The 20168-nt window shown below is 44.7% G+C and overlaps 1 pseudogene; it reads left to right on the top strand.

Annotated features, from left to right (window-relative positions):
- LOC147124064 (organic cation/carnitine transporter 2-like) overlaps window positions 1-19037 on the top strand; it is a 123755-nt pseudogene extending 104718 nt beyond the window's left edge.
- The last annotated feature ends 1131 nt before the right edge of the window (window positions 19038-20168 follow it).

The raw sequence follows: 20168 nt of genomic DNA, 5'->3' as shown, positions 1-20168 counted from the left end.
AAAAGGATCTGAAGCTAGAACAGGCTTTCAGCGTGGCAGTATCCTATGAAGCAGCAGCATGGGGAGCTGCGGAAATACAACAGAAACCACAAGAATACAGCGCTAACGAAATGGCGTATGGAGCAGAAAAGTGCTATCGCTGCGGCAGAACAACCCATGATCAGAAGGACTGCTGGTTTAAGGACAAAGTATGCAGGCAATGCGGGAAAATGGGACATATAGCAAGAGTCTGCAGGTCGGGAAAGAAAACCAACACTACAAGAACTACTAAGGAAAAGTACAAGAAAGTAAAAAAAATGACAGACAGTAGTTCGGAAGGTCAGGAGAGTGATAATGACTCCGGGAGCAGGAGACTAAGTTGTCTAAAGTTACACAACATGATCGCAAAGGAGGATCACCGAACCATTTGGGTCACCCTCATGATAACAGGGTCCCAAGTAAAGATGGAATTGGATACAGGATCAGCCCTAACTGTCATGAATCGATGAGACTATGAGCGGTTATTCTCACACATACCCTTGAAGGACACGTCCATTGTATTGAAGACATACACGGGGCAAAAACTCTACCCCAGAGGAAAAATAAGGGTGTCAGTTGAATACAACGGCAAGGGAACACAGAAACTGTATCTATATATACTACCAGATGGAGGACCACCACTATTGGGACGTGAATGGATCTGAAAAATACAATTGGATTGGCATTCCATTCAGGCGCTAACTGTGACTGATAAAAAGGATGATGACGTCACACCTGGACGACTGTCAAAAATTCTAACTGACGCGAAAGAGGTGTTCCAACAAGGACTTGGGACTCTAAAAGGAGTAACGGCAACGATAAAAATCAAAGATAACGCAAACCCAAAATTTTTTAAGGCCAGACCGGTACCTTATGCGATCCGCCCAGCCGTTGAAGCAGAGCTGGAGAGTCTGGAGTGTTCTCGTGTGCTGTCCAAGGTGGACTGGAGCAAGTGGGCCACACCCATCGTTCCTGTAATGAAGAAATCATTGAGCAGCACGCCTGGGGAACCGAAGAAGGTTTGCATCTGTGGGGACTTCAAGGTAACTGTGAACCCAGTCCTGCACACAGTACAATATCCACTTCCACGGATAGAAGATATTTTCGCCTCACTATCTGGAGGGAAACGCTTTACAAAGATTGATCTGGCCCAAGCGTATCTACAAATGGAGGTGGAAGAAGCATCTAGGAAATACCTCACGATAAACACTCACAAAGGCCTTTACCAGTACAATCGACTGGTATTCGGGCTATCTGGCAGAGGGCGATGGAACAAGTCCTGCAAGGGATCCCGGGGACCCAGTGTTATTTGGACGACATCCTGGTTACGGGTGAAAATGACAGTGAACACCTTGCCAACCTGGAGCAGGTGCTCACGAGATTACAGGAATATGGGCTACGAGCCAACCGCCCCAAATGCGAGTTCTTCAGGAGACAAATCTCGTATTGTGGCCACATGATTGATGAGGAAGGGTTGCATAAGTCGCCAGACAAGATTGAGGCTGTAGTCAAGGCTCCAGCACCGGAAAATGTGTCGCAACTGAGGTCGTTCCTCGGGTTGATGAACTACTACCATAAGTTCTTGCTGAATTTATCTACAATTCTGCACCCACTGAACGCCCTACTGCAAACTGGAGTAACATAGAAATGGAGTGATGAGTGTAAGCGTGCCTTTCAGAAATGTAAATGCCTAATCACTTCAAAAGAAGTATTGGCCCACTACAATCCAACACTACCGATTCGGTTAGCATGTGATGCGTCTCCCTACGGCCCTACGGCATCGGAGCGGTGCTGTCACACAAATTCCTTGACGGTTCAGAGAGGCCAATAGCCTTTGCGTCGCGCTCGTTAACCTTAGCCGAGCGTAACTACGCCCAGATTGACAGGGAGGCCCTCAGCCTGGTGTGGGGGGTGAAGAAGTTCAATCACTATCTGCACGGGCAGAAATTCACCCTACTGACTGATCATCAGCCCCTGGTCTCCACTTTTAACCCAAAGAAGGGCGTTCCGGTGATGACGGCGCAACGGCTGCAAAGATGGTCACTTTTTCTAGGGGCACATCAGTACGACATAGAGTACAAGGGTACGAAACAGCATGGAAACGCTGATGGGCTGTCACGCCTACCGTTGCCTACGGTAGAAGAAGCACCTGCAGTGGACCCTGTTGAGATATTCCATGCGACCATAGTCGAATGTCTACCTGTTACAAACTCAAGTATAGAGAAGGAAACCCGAAATGACCTGACACTCTCTCGGGTCTATGATTTGACGGTGAAGGGATGGCCAGCACATGGCGACTCACTGTTGCCAGCATTCTCGCCAAGGAGAGAACAGCTGTCAGTGTGCCGGGGGACCTTGATGTGTGGATCCCGAGTGGTAATTCCACCCAAGTTGAGAGATAGAATGCTCAATGAGCTTCATGAGGGTCATCTGGGAAGGGTAAAAATGAACAGCCTAGCCAGGGCGTTTGTGTGGTGGCCGGGAATCGATAAAGAAATTGAGGATACGACCAAGAGGTGCACAGGATGCCAGAAGGTCCAAAACGCTCCACCACAGGCCCCGCTACATCCATGGGAGTGGCCCTCATCTCCATGGCAACGGGTACACATTGATTCTGCTGGTCCATTTATCGACTCAATGTTCCTAATCGCTGTGGACGCCCATTCAAAATGGCCAGAGGTCATCAAAATGTCCTCCACCACCACGGAGAAAACTATTGCAGTCCTACGGACCATCTTCGCCAGGAATGGCTTGCCAGGACAGATTTGCTCTGACAAATGGACCACAGTTTCTGTCCGAGGATTTCCGGAGGTTTCTGAGGAATAATGGGGTGAAACATTACACATCTGCCCCATATCATCCAGCCACAAATGGATTGGCTGAGAGGTTTGTTCAGACCTTTAAAAAGGCAATAAAGACAATGCATAATGACGACATACCACTACAACACAAGGTGGATAATTTCTTGTTTGCTTACCGGAATGCGACACATGCAGTCACCAACCAAACTCCAGCCATAATGTTCTTCAACCGAAGGCTAAGATGTCGCCTGGATTTGCTCAAACCAAACATAAGACGAGATGTTGAGGATAAGCAATTCCAGCACATAAATGAGAAGCCAACCAGGAGCTTCAAGATAGGGCAACCAGTCTTGGCCCGCGACTACCGAACAGAAAAATGGCAGCCAGGAACGATATGCACACAGCAGGGACCACTAATGTACACAGTGGACGTTGGAGAGAGCATCGTGAGACGCCATGCTGACCAGATTCTAGAGTCACAGGAACAAGCCAAACCCATACCACGAGCACGTGCACCTGGTAATGAACCCGAAGTACAGATTGCGTCTACCTCAGAAGCAGTGGTATTGGAAGCTGACGAACCAACCAATGACAATGAGCCAGAATCAACTCCGCCGCAAGAACAGGATACTCGAGAAAGGCGCTATCCAGTCAGGATCAGGAAGCCTCCTCAAAGACTGAAATTATAAATGATTATTTCAGTTGATGTATATAGTACAGAGAAAATTGTAATTGTAATTAGTTATTATTTAGTTGTTAAATGAATGTTATGTACTGTTTATCTAAAAGGGGAGGAATTGTTGTGTATGTACCTTTAAGAGAAGAACTGATTCTATACTGCAGTACCGGCAGTGACCACCCCTGTTTATAAAGCCATAGCAGGCTTCTGTACTTCAGTCTTGAATTACTCTCTGTTCAGTAAATACCTGTTTTATTGTTCTCCTGCAGCCTGAGTATTATTGATCCTCGGACACTACAGTCTTGCACTTCTATCTCCAGTGGCCTGATGATTGGATCGTTTTAATATTGTGGCACAGTATGAAGAGAGGCCTGAATTACCCAATCTCTTCCCTTATCTTTTAGTTGCGTAATACATAACAAAGGACTTCCACCTTTTTGGTGAGTGCTACAGCACATCTGTCATTAATCAGGCTTAGTTCCTATTATTCATTTGACAAGGTTCACTGAATGATGAAGAGATAATCCTTCTAGAATTACTAATGTTTAAATATTTATTTTTCACATTCACCCATTAAAAATGACAAGTATAGTGGGATGTATTCTATTTTTTGAAGGAATAAACTAAATAATAATATTAATTGTAGAGAGTTTCCTTAAATCAGTTTAGGTGAACTGGTTTGCCTGCATATTATGTGCCTTTGGCAACTAAATCCTTCCATAATAAACTTATTTTCTTTACAATGGAGCTGCCCGAAATGCAACAGTATCTGAACACAAACAAAAGAGCAGATGCATATCAGGATATCAAAATTAGTTTACTGCAGGAAGTAATCAGAAAGGACTGTTCAGGAAAGCTGTCTAAGATGACTGTAAGCTGGCAAACAGAGTTCCGACAGATCAAAAACAATTTAGTAATGAAAGAACAAAAGAACTTGTATTTATACAGCGCCTTTCATAACTTCAGGACGCCCCAAAGTGTTTTACAGCCAATGAAATACTTTAGAAGTGTAGTCACTGTTGCAACACAGGAAATACAGCAGCCAAGGGTACGGTAGCGTAGTGGTTATGTTGCTGGACTAGTAATCCAAAGACCTGGATTAATGATCTGGCGTACATGCATTCAAATCTCACCACGGCAGCTAGGGAATTTGAATTCAATTAATTAAATAAAAATCTGGAATAAAATGGTAGCGTCAGTAATGGTGACTATGTAACTACCAGATTGTCATAAAACCCATCTGGTTCACTAAAGCCTTTTAGGGAAGGAAATCTGTCATCCTTACCCAGCCTGGCCAATATGTGACTCCAAACCCACAGCAATGTGGTTAACTCTTAACTGCTCCTCTGAAATGGCCTAGCAAGCTACTCAGTTGTCAAGAAGGTGGCTCACCGCCACCTTCTCGAGGACAATTAGGGATGGGCGCATCCTCGTGAATGGAAAAAAAAAATTCTGCGCAGAAAGGTCCCACAAACAGCAATAAATGACCAGATAATCTGATTTTTTTAGTGATGTTGGTTGAGGGATAGATGTTGGCCAAGACATTGGGGAGAAGCTCACTGCTCTTTGATTATTGCCATGGGATCTTTAACATCCAACTGAGAGGGCAGACAGGGCCTCAGCTTAATGTCTTATCTGAAAGACGGCACCTCCAATAGTTCAGCACTCCCTCAGTACGGCTCTGAAGTGTCTGCCTGGATTATCTGCTCAAGTCTCTGGAGTAGGACTTAAACTCACAACCTTCTGACACAGAGACAAGAGAGCTACCACTGAACCAAGGCTGACACCTTTCTAGTAAAGTCTATGATAGATAATCGCAATGTACAGTGCATAGAATCAGCCTCTCTCTCGTGAAAATAGAAATGTAGAAGACATAAATGTTCTTTTAAATTGATAATCCCTAAGCTTTTACTTAAAATGAAGTATGGAAGTCTTACAATAGTGCGTCACTATCTTTTCTCCCAGTTTCCTCTCCTTACTACTCCTCCTCAGACGACATGCCTACTTCAACCAGAAAGGTGAATGGGAGGCCTGTCCTGCTGCATTGGCCTAGCCACTGGGAGGAATGAAAAAGCAGAACAGATGGTCCCAGGCAAGGAAGAGACATGTCTTTTGCAAACCTGACCAATCTGTCAGAACACTACAGCAAGAGAAAACATGGCCTCTGCTTGCACCACCTCTCAATATTATGGAAAAGAAATAAAAGAAAGAAAGACAGACAGACTTAGGCCCCGATATTTACAGGGAGATGGGGAGGGAGCCAGGGAGCATGGCTACGAGTGGGAAACATGGAAATACTGGGAATGCGGAGGCCCTGCCAAATTTAACGGCAGGACATCATTATAATTTTTTTTACACCACATCCTGCCGGGCAGATGACCAGATTGACAGGCTGGCCTGCTACAAGGCGGGAAAGCCGGCGGTAGAAGGATAGGGAAAGATCAGGCGTTGGTGGGGGGGTCAGACCAGCAATCACGAGGGAGGGGGGCAGGGAGAGATTATGGGGCTGAAGTGGTGGGAGCACGACCGGCAATCGGGAGGGAGGGGGGGGACCAGGGATTGGGAGAGATCAAAGGGCAACAGGCAATGGAACCTACTCCCCTGGGAGGCCTGGAAACTACATGGTGGGCTGTATTTTGCGACCTCTACGGGTGCGTACAATGTGTATCCCCGGGAGATGGGCCTCTGCGGGTGGAGAGTTGCGCTATTTGCACAACTTCCGCCGGCTGAATGCCTGTGAATTTCTTACGCCTGGTAAAAGCAGTTGTAAGGCCTGCTTTTACCAGCATAAGAGTTTAAAAAAATAGAAAAATAAAATTTTATGACTCATTAAAAACCCTGTCCAACAAAGTAAGTTTATTGTTAGCCCCGTTAAAACATATAGGGGGAAAAATTGAGTCGTGCCCCCTTTGGGGCGTTAACTTCGCCGGGGCGCTACTTTTAGAGCCCCAAAAAAAGTAGCACCCCCGCGGCCGAAATTCACCGGTAGCGCCACAAGAGGGAAGCGGGACACTACTGGAAGTGCCCCCCTTTCCTCTTGATGCCCTGCGCGGGAATATCACGCCGCTACATGCCGCGGTACTGCAGGCCTTCCTCCCATTCTTAAAGGGGTGGGGCCTTGTGCAGCGCGACCCGGGGCACAGTTGCTGGGCTCACGGAGCACAGCCAGCACTCCGTGGGGGGGCTGGTCAGGAGGCCGGGGACGGCAATGGGGGCAAGTGCTGGCAGGCGGCCAGAAACAAAAATGGCCGCCCGCACCTCACCTTTAATTAGCGCGCCCCGGCCGCAGGTAGGCCCCCCTGACCCCGTCGGACATAGCATCCGGCGGTAAGTCAGGGGGCGCTACCAAAGATCGCAGCCAGGGCACAAGCGGGGCGCTGCGCATGGCGATGACATCATCGCCGGCGACACAGTGGCGCGGGGCGCTAATGGTTACCGCAGCCGCTAACCTCCCGCTGAATTTCGCGGAAGGCGTTGGCGGCGCCGCGCCCGGGCACTAGATGCTTTGCACCCCAGGAGGCGCAAAGCAACCGAATTTTTCCCCCATAAAATTTTTTCCAAAAATTAAATTTTCATTTAATATATTTAATTAAATGGCATTTTAATTAATTTTAAATATGTAATTTAAAAAAATATTTCATGTGTTCGTGTATTTTTTAAGTGATCCCCATTCATAGAAACATAGAAGATAGGAGCAGGAGTAGGCCATTTGGCCCCTCAAGCCTGCTCTGCCATTTAATGAGATCATGGCTGATCATCCAAACTCAGTACCCTGTCCCTGCCTTCTCCCCATATCCCTTGATCCCTTTAGCCTTAAGAAATATATCCAACTCCTTCTTGAATATATTTAATGAATTGGCCTCAACTGCCTTTTGTGGTAGAGAATTCCACAGGTTCACCACTCTCTGGGTGAAGAAATTCCTCCTCATCTCTGTCCTAAATGGCTTACACCTTATCTTTGGTCTGTGACCCCTGGGTCTGGACTCCCCCCGCCATCGGGAACATCCTTCCTGCATCTAGTCTGTCTAGTCCTGTTAGAATTTTATAAGTTTCAATGAGATGCCCTCTCATTCTTCTAAACTCCAGCGAATACAAGCCCAATCGACCCAATCTCTCCTCATATGACATTCCTGCCATCCCAGGTATCAGTCTGGTGAATCTTCGCTGCACTCCCTCCATGGCAAGAACATCCGTCCTCAGATAAGACGAACAAAACTGCACACAATACCCAAGGTTTGGTCTCACCAAGGCCCTGTACAACTGCAGCAAGACATCCTTGCTCCTGTACTCGAATCCTCTCGCTGTGAAGGCCAACATACCATTTGCCTTCTTAACTACCTGCTGCACCTGCATGCTTACCTTCAGGATACCCAGGTCTTGTTGCACTTCCCCTTCTCCCAATCTATTGCCATTCAGATAATAATCTGCCTTCCAGTTTTTGCCACCAAAGTGGATAACCTCGCATTTATCCACATTATACTGCATCTGCCATGCATCTGCCCAATCACCCAACCTGTCCAAATCATACTGGAGTTTCTCGGCATCCTCCTCACAGCACACATGCCCACCCAGCTTTGTGTCATCTGCAAACTTGGAGATATTACATCTAGTTCACTCGTCTAGATCATTAATATATATTGTGAATAGCTGGGGTCCTAGCACCGATCCCTGCGGTACCCCACTAGTCACTGCCAGCCACTCGGAAAAAGACCAGTTTATTCCAACTCTTTGCTTCATGTTGAGTCTGTGCTTTCAAATGTAGTTATGCTGAATAACTGGACACAGACTACAGAAATACTTAAACAGGTCTTTAGTAACTGAGGGTTAGGGCTGAACTGGAATACACTTTGCTCCACAGGGTTTATATACCGGTGTGGTCACCACTGGTACTACAATGTACAGGAGCCATCAAAAAGTAGTCCATCACCTTAAGGTATCCTCTTAAGGTGGTACAGGTTACATACACTACAATTCCTCCCCTTTTAGCTTAACAGTGTACACCCCAATTTAAACATTACATGGATAACATATATACAACTTTCACACAAAACTGTTCAAAGATTCAGTCTCTGAGGAGGCCTCCTGATCCGGGCCGGATAACGCCTTTCAGGGGTCTCTGGTTCTCGTTGCTGGGGTGACTCATCCATTTGATCTCCTATGGATTGAACATCATCATGTACGTTCGAGTCTGAGGTAGATGCTACAGGCTCAATAACTTCTTCAACTGGTGTCTCTGCCGTAGACATGGGGTCGACCCTTGTTCTCGATTCCACAAGTTGGTCAGCATGATGTCGTATTACGTTCTCTCCAACGTCTACCGTGTACATCAAGGGTCCTTGTCGGGCACGAATTGTTCCGGATTGCCATTTATCATTCCTATAGTCCCTGGCCAACACTGGTTGTCCTATTTCGAAACTCCGAGTGGCCTTGTTATTTACGTGCTGGAATTGCTTGTTTTCGACTTCCCTACGCACATTGGGTTTTAACAAATCCAACCGGGACCGCAACCTCCTGTTATAGAACATTATGGCAGGGCTTTGATTTGTCACTGCATGCGTGGCGTTTCGATATGCCATCAGGAAATTGTCCACCTTGTGTTGTAGTGGAATATGGTCTTCGCTCATGGCCTTTATCGCCTTTTTGAACGTTTGTACAAATCTCTCGGCCAACCCATTGGTAGCTGGATGATATGGGGCAGATGTATAGTGTTTCACCCCATTCTTTTTCATGAATTTCTGGAATTCTTCTAACACGAACTGTGGTCCGTTGTCTGAACATATTTGTTCCGGCAACCCATTCCTTGCAAATATGGTTCTTAGAACTGCGATCGTCTTTTCAGAGGTAGTGGTCGACATCTTAATCACTTCTGGCCATTTAGAATGTGCGTCTACCGCTATCAAAAACATGGAATCCATGAATGGACCTGCAAAGTCGATATGCACACGTTGCCATGGGGTTGAAGGCCATTCCCACGGATGCAGCGGTGCAATTGGAGGTGCGTTTTGAACTTTTTGGCACCCTGAGCAGCTTTTAGTCAGATCCTCTATTTGTTTGTTGATACCTGGCCACCACACATAAGCCCTAGCAAGGCTTTTCATCTTGACTCCCCCCAGATGACCTTCATGCAGTTCCTTCAGAACTCTCTCCCTTAATTTAGGAGGAATAATCACCCTTGTTCCATACATCAATGTTCCTTGACAGACGGACAGCTGTTCTCGTCTGGCTGAGAATGCTGGTAACAGTGGGTTGCCATGTGCTGGCCATCCCTTCACTGTCAAATCGTAGACCCGAGACAGTGTCGGGTCGTTTCGGGTCTCTCTCTCAATACTCGCATTGGTGACTGGTAAGCATTCGATGATGGTCGAGTGAAATATCTCGACAGGGTCAACTGCCGGTGCCTCTTCCGCTGTAGGTAGTGGCAGGCGCGACAGCCCATCAGCATTACCATGTTGCTTTGTACCTTTGAATTCGATATCATATTGATGTGCCCCTAGGAAAAGGGACCATCTCTGAAGCCTCTGCGCCGTCATAACCGGAACACCCTTCTTAGGGTTAAAAATGGAAACCAACGGCTGGTGATCTGTCAGCAGCGTAAACTTTTGGCCTTGCAGGTAATGGTTAAATTTCTTAACTCCCCACACGAGGCTGAGAGCCTCCCTATCTATCTGAGCATAGTTGCGCTCTGCGGAGGTCAATGATCTGGATGCGAACGCGACTGGCCTTTCCAAGCCATTTGGCAACTTATGTGAGAGCACTGCCCCGATACCATATGGAGAAGCATCACAAGCTAAGCGAATAGGCAGCGTTGGGTTAAAGTGAGCCAACACTTCCTTAGAGGTGATCAGTGCCTTGCTTTTTTGAAAAGCCCGCTTACAATCCTCGCTCCACTTCCATGGTACTCCCATTTGCAAAAGAGTGTTCAGCGGGTGTAACACCGTGGATAAATTTGGAAGAAACTTGTGGTAATAGTTAACCAACCCAAGGAACGACCTCAACTGGGATGCATTTTCCGGAGCGGGAGCTTTCACAACAGCTTCGATCTTGTCAGGTGACTTATGGAGCCCCTCCTGGTCAATGACGTGGCCGCAGTACGAGATTCGCTTTTGAAAGAACTCACATTTCTGGCGATTAACTCTGAGTCCATATTCTTTCAATCTGGTGAGCACCTGCTCCAAATTCGCGAGGTGCTCCTTATCATCATCTCCTGTAATCAGAATGTCGTCCAGGTAGCATTGTGTGCCTGGAATTCCCTGCAATACCTGCTCCATGGCCCTTTGCCAAATTGCTGGAGCTGATGCCACTCCAAAAACCAGTCTGTTATACCGATATAAGCCCTTATGTGTGTTGATCGTGAGATACTGGCGTGATGCTTCATCAACTTCCATCTGTAGGTACGCCTGCGCCAGGTCTATCTTGGTGAAGTGTTTCCCGCCAGACAGCGAAGCGAAGATATCTTCAATCCGCGGAAGCGGATATTGCACCGTGTGAAGAACCGGATTAACAGTGATCTTGAAATCGCCACAGATGCGAACCTTCCCAGGTTCCCCCGGCTTGTTGCTCAACGAACGCTTCATGACTGGAACAATGGGTGTGGCCCATTCGCTCCAGTCCACCTTTGACAGTACTCCTGAATGTTCTAGCCCTTCCAGCTCTGCTTCCACAGCAGGTCGTATCGCATAAGGTACCGGTCTGGCTTTGAAAAATTTTGGGTTTGCATGTTCTTCAACCTTGATGTTTGCCGTAATTCCTTTCAGTGTTCCCAGTCCCTGTTGGAACACCTCCTTAGCATCGTCCAATATTTTGGACAGTCGTTTAGGTTTGACGTCGTCCTCTTTACAGGAATCTACAGTTAGTGCTTGTATGGAATGCCAGTCCACATTTATTCTCCAGATCCATTCCCGTCCCAGTAGTGGCGGACCTCCCTCAGGTAACACATACAAGTCCATTTCCTGACTTTCTTTACCATTGTAGACCACATTTACCTTTATCTTTATGATGGGGTATACTCTTTGCCCCGTGTATGTTTTCAATACAATCTCCGTATCCCTCAGGGGAATGTGTGAGAATAACCTTTTGTAATCTTGCTTATTCATGACCGTCAATGCTGATCCAGTGTCCAATTCCATCTTCACTTGGACTCCTGCTATCCGAAGCATGACCCAGATAGTTTGGTGGTCTGCTGTGTTACCCACATTATGTATTTTTAGACAACCCAGTTCCTTACTGCTGGAGTCTGAATCCGTCTTCTGTTCATCCGAACTGTTCTCTGTCACCTTGTGCACTTTTTTGTACTTCTCCTGCGGCGACTTTTTGCTGCTGGTCTTCTTTCCTGACTGGCATACTCTCGCTATGTGACCAAGTTTGCCACATTGCCTGCATTCTTTATCTTTGAACCAGCACTGGTTCTGGTCATGCGTTGTCCTTCCGCAACGATAGCACTTTACTGCGCCCAATGCCATTTCATTGGTGCTGAATTCCAATGGCCTTTGCTGCATTTCTGCAGTGCCTCATGCTGCTGCCTCGTGCGATGCTGCAATGCTGAAAGCTTTGTCCAGCGTAAGATCCTTTTCCTCTAGCAGTCGCTTCTGGGTTCCTTCCCTTAGTAGCCCACACACAAACTTATCTCTCAGTGCGTCTGCTAGTCCTGTACCGAACTGACAGTACTTTGATAACTTGTGCAGTTCGATTAAGAATTCAGCGTTGCTTTCCTCTTTAAGTTGAATTCTTTTGTAGAATTTAAATCGTTCCGCTATCAGCAGCGGCGTGGGGTTTAAATGCTCTTGTAGGATAGTAACAATATCCGCGAAACTCTTTCCTACCAGTTTATCTGGTGTTACAAGGTTCCTTAATAACCCGTACGTCTTCGCACCCATCGAGTTTAATAGGGTTAGTGCTTTCTTATCCACCGGTACCTCATTCGCTGTACAATAAACTTCAACGCGTTCCACATAAGTGGCCCAATCTTCCACATCGCTATCAAAAGCAGTGATGTTACCCGTTTTTGGCATCCTTGTTGAGTTTCCTTTCCTTCGGATTATGATTATTATTTTATTTTATTTTTCAAAATGGCGGCTTCCCACGCTTGGCGGCTTTTCCCGCGCTTGTCTTCTTCCCCCGCCGACTAAAAATGGCGATTACTGCGCTGTTGCCGTTCTCGCCTCCCAGCGGTCCTTTATTTTCCCCGACGCTGCTGCTCTTGTTCCCCGCCGCTCCCGCGGTCCTTGTGGACATAAACGCTTTTCTGGCTGCTGCGCGTCTCTGCCCCGATTGCAGTCCGGCCCCTGACACCGGCTGCGGTCGTGTTCTCCGCCCTTTTCGTCGTTTCCCTCCCCTTCTCTTACTGACAACTCGGCCAACTTCCCCCCCGTGCCGCTCGATCGGGCTTACCCGCCGCTGTCGTCGAAGGGATGTTCACTGATGTTAGACTTCGTGGCCAGAACGCAACCCGGGTTCCCGATTGCCTCCCGTGCTATGCAGTGCCCAGCTGGATGTTGAGGGTGGATGTCCTTGTTCGACGCCCGTTTCAGAGGCGAAGCTTCCTTTGATGCAACTGCCGCTAGGTAAGATCAGACTCGTCGCCATTGTTGAGTCTGTGCTTTCAAATGTAGTTATGCTGAATAACTGGACACAGACTACAGAAATACTTAAACAGGTCTTTAGTAACTGAGGGTCAGGGCTGAACTGGAATACACTTTGCTCCACAGGGTTTATATACCGGTGTGGTCACCACCGGTACTACAATGTACAGGAGCCATCAAAAAGTAGTCCATCACCTTAAGGTATCCTCTTAAGGTGGTACAGGTTACATACACTACACTTCCTGTCTGCCAACCAGTTCTCTATCCAAGTCAGTACCTTGCCCCCAATCCCATGTGCTTTAACTTTGCACGCTAATCTCTTATGCGGGACCTTATCGAAAGCCTTCTGAAAGTCCAAATACACCACATCCACTGGTTCTCCCTTATCTATTCTACCAGTTACATCCTCAAAAAATTCCAGTGGAATAGACGAGCATGATTTACCTTTTGTAAATCCACGTTGACTTTGTCCGATCCTGTCACTGTTTTCCAAGTGCTTTGCTACTACACTTACGTACGTACGGAACTCCCATAAGTATGAATGGGGATTCCCTTTTATTGGTTGGGCCAGCCCACGTGATCCCAGGGGCGCTTGCGAACTGCCTGCGCCCCGGGATACGTTGACCTCCACCCGCACGAATCCGGAGAGGCCCAGGATCGCAAGCCTCCATATCTCCCGGGCCACCTGGTAAATGCATAGATTTTTTACAGGTCGGAGGCATCCACCCGCGGGAAGCCTCCAATCACAAATTTTAGGCTTGTGTCTTTGGCTAGACTTCTTGCTGTGTTCAATGAATCAAATCTATATGATATTAAGGTGCAAACACCAATGGAATGTGCTAATGACCTTTTCCACCATGATCTCCAAACGATAAGATATACCAGACACATTCTGAGATGGCTGGTATTCCAGTTAATCTGCTCTAAACGCCATCCCAGATAGCTTGTGTGTTTCTGGTGAATAACCCTTTGTGAATCAAATTTAACTTAACAGCAACATCATAATAAAAATTAACCGTAAAAGAAAAACATAAGGCCAATCGGTAAAAATCTCAGCACGTGACATTATCCTTCACATTTCTCATGAGAGGAGAATCCCGTCTGTTCATAGAAACATAGAAGATAGGAGCAGGCCATTCAGCCCCTCGAGCCTGCTCCACCATTCAATGAGATCATGGCTGATCATTCAAATTCAGTACCCTGTCCCTGCCTTCTCTCCATATCCCTTGATCCCTTTAGCCTTAAGAAATATATCTAACTCCTTCTTGAACATATTTAATGAATTGGCCTCTACTGCCTTCTGTGGTAGAGAATTCCACAGGTTCACCACTCTCTGGGTGAAGAAATTCCTCCTCATCTCTGTTCTAAATGGCTTACCCCTTATCCTTAGACTGTGACCCCTGGTTCTGGACTCCCCGGCCATCGGGAACATCCTTCCTGCATCTAGTCTGTCTAGTCCTGTTAGAATTTTATAAGTTTCAATGAGATCCCCTCTCATTCTTCTAAACTCCAGCGAGTATAAGCCCAATTGACCCAATCTCTCTTCATACGTCATTCCTGCCATCCCAGGTATCAGCCTGGTGAATCTTCGCTGCACTCCTTCCATGGCAAGAACATCCTTCCTCAGATAACATCCCTTTTGATTCCATTACAGCTACTAAAGCATTTGATTATATATGCCATGACAATAAACTACTTTATAAATATCAAGTGAGATGCCTCAATAGTTTTCGCACTCACTAGGATCCCCCTTCCACAATTGTTCTCTGGAACATCGAGGGTATGCGTACCTCAAAGAGAATCCTACTCGCTGCCTTCACAAGGGTAGCTCCAGTATGGGATGGTGGTTCCTGGCACTGTTCACCAAGACCATTGATGTTCTTCCTCTACTCGCTTACAGCAGCATTTAGGAATTCAGCGCCAGAACCATCCATTCCTGCTTCCCTGTGAGTAACTCGGCGATGCAGTGCTGAGTCCAATTTCTTCATTGAACTTGTTCATTAAAACCTCCTACCTGTGCAGTACACGCCAGCAGTTTTTCTGACCTTCATACAGATGGGTCCTTGCTACAGCCTGTTGGGTTAGACAGCAGCTCAGGATAGTGCGCTTTCCAAGTCCCAAATATGCCCTTCCAGTTTTGTTGAACAGCACAGGAATTGCCAGTTGTTGGCACTTTCCATTTTCATTACAATTGATAGCAGACTTGAGCCAATAGAAAAATGATAAGATCATTTTTGTGTGGGTTACATTCATCTATAAGTGCCTGTTATTATACAGTTATTTCAGAATGGATCACTGTTAGATCAGGACTAATATTTTATTTCCCTCTATGCTATAATTTCTGTGATTATATCATGAACTTGTTATATTATGATTGAGAAAACAGAATTCAGAAAACAACATACTGAAGCTTCACCTTAGTTCTAATATTGTCTCTTTCTGTTTTTAGTTGCGTACAGTAATATTTTGGCCTTCATTTTAATGGGCACTTTAATGGTAACAGCTGGATTATTTAGCTTATTTATGCCTGAAACCCATGACCTGCCTCTCCCAGAGACAATTCAGCAAATGCAACCAATGAGATGGTAAGTCTATGGTGTGAAGAATAGGTGTTTCGATAAGTTTAGGCCTGACAGCCATTGTGCTGACTTTTTAGATGGGCTGGAGAAGAAGCTATATCCTTGCGAATAATGAAAATAGGCAATGGTAAAAAATATAAACTGGTTAGGCAAGTCAAGTGAGAAAAAGACCAGCAGAACATCTGGGCAGGTTGGAGACAGTTGCCCCTGTACACAAGTGGGACGCAGGCCCGACCTTGGTTTACTCTTCGCTCACCAGCTGTACATTCCACTTCGGCTCCATTGAAATGAAGTCAGAGGCTTTTAATTAATGTTTCAGATATGAACCCTTCATCAAAACTGGAAGAAATTACAGATGAACAACATTTACAAAGGAGTAGAATAGCGTAGATACTGGAATCTATACGAAAAGAAGTGATAGAAGAGCATCTAGAGACAGAAAATATAATTTAAAAAAAAGTCAGCATGGATTACAAAAGGCTAATTCATGCTTAACTAACCTGATAGAATTCTTTGAAGAGATAATGGAAAGAGTAGACAAGGGTAATGCAGAAGATGCCATATACTTGGATTTTCAAAAGACCTTTGATAAGGTATCACACAGTAGGCTTATGACAAAGGTTAGGGCATGTAGAGTCAGGGGACCAATAGCTGAATGGATAGTAAATTGGCTAAAAAATAGAAAGCAGAGAGTAGTAGTAAAGGGTAGTTATTCAGATTGGAGGAAGATAGAAAGCAGTGCTCCACAAGGATCAGTGCCAGGACCACTGTTATTCATAATTTACATTAATGATTTGTATTTAGGAATAAGAATAAATGTACAGATGATACCAAACTGGGAGGTATAGCTAACACAGAGGAAGAATACAACATAATACAAGAAGACATTAGAAAACTTGCTGACTGGGCAGTTAAGTGGCAAATGGACTTTAACATAGATAAATGTGAGGTGATGAACTTTGGTAAGAAAAATAGAAACATCACCTACACCGTAGAAAATAAGAAACTGAATGGGGCACAAGAGCATAGGGATCTAGGAATACAGGTGAACAAATCATTAAAAGCAGCTTTGTTGGTCAGCAAAGCAATTAAAAATACTAACAAAGCACTGGGATTTATTTCTAGGGGTATAGAATTCAAAGGTAGTAAAGATAGCTTGTATAGGGCCCTGGTCAGGCCATGCTTGGAGCACTGTGCATAGTTCTGGTCTCCATACTATAAAAAGGACTTAGAAGCACTGGAGAAATTGCAAAAAAGATTTACAAGGATGGTAACCTGGGAGGTGAATCTTTGGAATTCTCTACCCCAGAGGGCTGCGGAGGCTCGGTCGTTGAGTATATTCAAGACAGAGATCGATAGATTTTTGAATATTAAGGGAATCAAGGGATATAGGGATAGTTCAGGAAAGTGGAGATGAGGTTGAAGATCAGCCATGATCTTATTGAATGGCAGAGCAGGCTCAAGGGGCCGAATGGCCGACTCCTGCTCCTATTTCTTATGATCTTATAGAAACATGGAAAAATAGGAGCAGTAGGCCATTCGGCCCTTCGAGCTTGCCCCACCATTCAATATGATCATGGCTGATCCTCTATCTCAATACCATATTCCCGCTCTCTCCCCATACTCCTTGACGCCTTTTGCATCTAGAAATCTATCTATCTCCTTCTTAAATATATTCAGTGACTTGGCCTCCACAGCCTTCTGTGGTAGAAAATTCCACAGGTTCAGTGAAGAAATTTCTCCTCATCTCAGTCCTAAATGTCCTACCCCATATCCTGAGACTGTGTACCAGAACTGAGAGATTTCTGCTATTGGGAAAGATTGAACAGTGGGGCTTTTTTCTTTCGAAAAGAAAACTTAGAGGAGGCCTAATAGAGGTCTTTAAAACTATGAATGGGTTGGAAAGGGAAAATGTGGAGAGAATGTTTCCACTTGTGGGAGAATCCGAAACTAGGGACATAAATACAAGATAGTTACTAATAAATCCAATAGGGAAATAAGAAGAAATTTCGTTACTGAGAGAGTGGTTAGAATGTGGAACTCACTTAGACAGGAAGTGGTTGAGGCAAATAGCTTAGATGCTTTCAAAAGGATACTAGATGAGCACATGAGAGAAAGGGAATAGAAAGATATGCTGAAAGTCTGAGATGAGGTAGATGGAATAGGAGGAGACTCATGTGGAGTATAAATACCAGCACTAGATGGGCCGAATGGCCTGTTTCTGTGCCTATATACAAATCAGTGCAATAATAAAGGAAAGGGGAAGAAGAGAAAGATACAGGCTCGAGGGGCTGAATGGCCTACTCCTGTTCCTATTTTCCTATACGCACACACACACACATAGATTACTGTTCCTTGTTAATGTAGAAATTAGTCCATAACAAAATCACTTTTATTGTAAATTTATTTCTATGTAAATAAGCTTCAATAATGGAAACTGATACTTTTTTTTAAACAAGAACAATCTCTCTTGGAATTCAAGGATGGCTGGTGTGGGAAGTGGAGATCTCACAGTCGGGGCTGTTCCTCCAAGGCTGGGCCTTTACCGAGCAATGCTGACCTGGAAGTGTTTGTTCTCACACTGGGTGCCTGAAATGGGAAAGTGTTCCCTTTCATCAGTAGGAACAGCTTTTGCCTTGATGAGCACACAATTCGTCAACAAAAAATATGAATCAATCTGTAAGGATTAATCACAATACCATAACAACTAACTGAATGGTACATATTTTGGAGCACATTATTAAAAGTATAAAGGATTATGTCCAAAAGAGATCTTAAAAATTGTAATTTATGATTTTATTGCTAATGAAATTAAACCAAAACCAAAACTGTAAAAGTAAAAAGGTTGCCTAGATGATAACTTTGTCACCGTGTGACTATTTCTGGTGGAGTTACTGATATAAAACACTTAGCAAAACATTCTTCAGCTGGAAAAGAAGAAATAAAATGGAGAGGGGTAAATTACAGACGAATATCATTTACACCTGAATTTAAACAGAGAAAGATCCACGCTCAAGTATATTACTAAAACATAACATAGATTGTCATCATAACTGTCGTCTTTAAAAATATATATTGACAAAGAAAAAAAGCAAACAAAAGTGGGTGTCTGGTAACATTATCTAATGGATCTACAAAACTTTAAAATGTCAAAGCAAACCTACAGTGTGGCATGAATTAATAGATTTTAACTGCAAAATATATTCAGACTGTTTCCTTTTTGAAGCTGCTGCACCTCTGTCAAACTGCACCGCGGCACTCAATCCTTCCAGACAACTGCACAGAGACAACTGCACAGAGACAACTGCACAGCAGGACAACCACTCTCGGGGTGATGCCTCTTCTTCACCTATCTCCGCAGCCGGATGATATTATGCAATGAAATTGGTATCTACTTCACCAAATGTAGGTAATTTTCTTGTTTTTCTTTATTCCTCCCCACCGCCACCCCCACCCCACTCCATTACATAAAGATATGACGGTAGATAAGCAATAAGCGAAACATTTAAAGAAATAATTCATAATTCTCAACGAAAATACATTCCCTTGAGGAATAAATACTCCACTAGAAAAGTGGTACAGCCATGGCTAACTAGAGAAGTTAAGGATAATATTAGATTAAAAGAAGAGGCTTACAATGTTGCCAAAAAGAGCAGTAAGTCTAAGGATTGGGAGGGCTTTAAAAATAAGCAAAGGATGACCAAAAAATTGATAGTGAGAAAATCGAATATGAGAGTAAATTAACAAGAAATATAATAACAGATTGTAAGAGCTTTTACAAGTACGTAAAAAAAAAAGAGATTAGCAAAAGTAAAAGTTGTTCCTTTAGATGCAGAAACAGGAGAAATTATAATGGGGAATAAGGAAATGGTTGAGACGTTAAACAAATAATCTGCATTTGTCTTCACAGTAGAAGCCAAAACAACATGAGGGAAATTGTGGGCAACCAAGGGTCTAATGAAAGTGAGGAACTTAAAGTAATTAATATTAGTAAAGGAAAAAGTACTTGAGAAATTAATGAGACTAAAAGCTGACAAATCTCCTGGACCTGATGGCCTAGGGTTTTAAAAGAGGTGGCTGCAGAGCTAGTGGATGCATTGGTTTTGATCTTCCAGAATTCCCTAGATTCTAGAACGGTGCCTGTGGATTGGAAGGTAGCAAATGTAACCCCACTGTTCAAGAAAGGAGGGAGAGAGAAAACAGGGATCTATAGGCCAGTTAGCCTGACATCAGTAGTAGGGAAAATGCTAGAATCTATTGTTAAGGACATGGTACTAGGGCACTTGGAAAATCACATGATTAGGCAGATTCAACACGGTCTTATGAAAGGGAAATCGTATTTGACAAATCTATTAAGAGTTTTTTTTAAGGGTGTACCTAGCAGGGTAGATAAGGGAGAACCAGTGGATGTAGTATATTTGGATTTTCAGAAGGCATTCGAAAAGGTGCCACGCAAGAGGTTGTTACACAAAATTAGGTCTCATGGGATTGGGTGTAATATATTAGTATCGAT

This window comes from Somniosus microcephalus, chromosome 1 (assembly GCF_052327205.1).
Source record: "Somniosus microcephalus isolate GS21.2 chromosome 1, FLI_Smic_1.0, whole genome shotgun sequence".
Classification (NCBI taxonomy): Eukaryota; Metazoa; Chordata; class Chondrichthyes; order Squaliformes; family Somniosidae; genus Somniosus; species Somniosus microcephalus.
The sequence above is the reverse complement of the archived record's forward strand: the minus strand, read 5'-3'. Positions and strand labels throughout refer to the sequence as shown.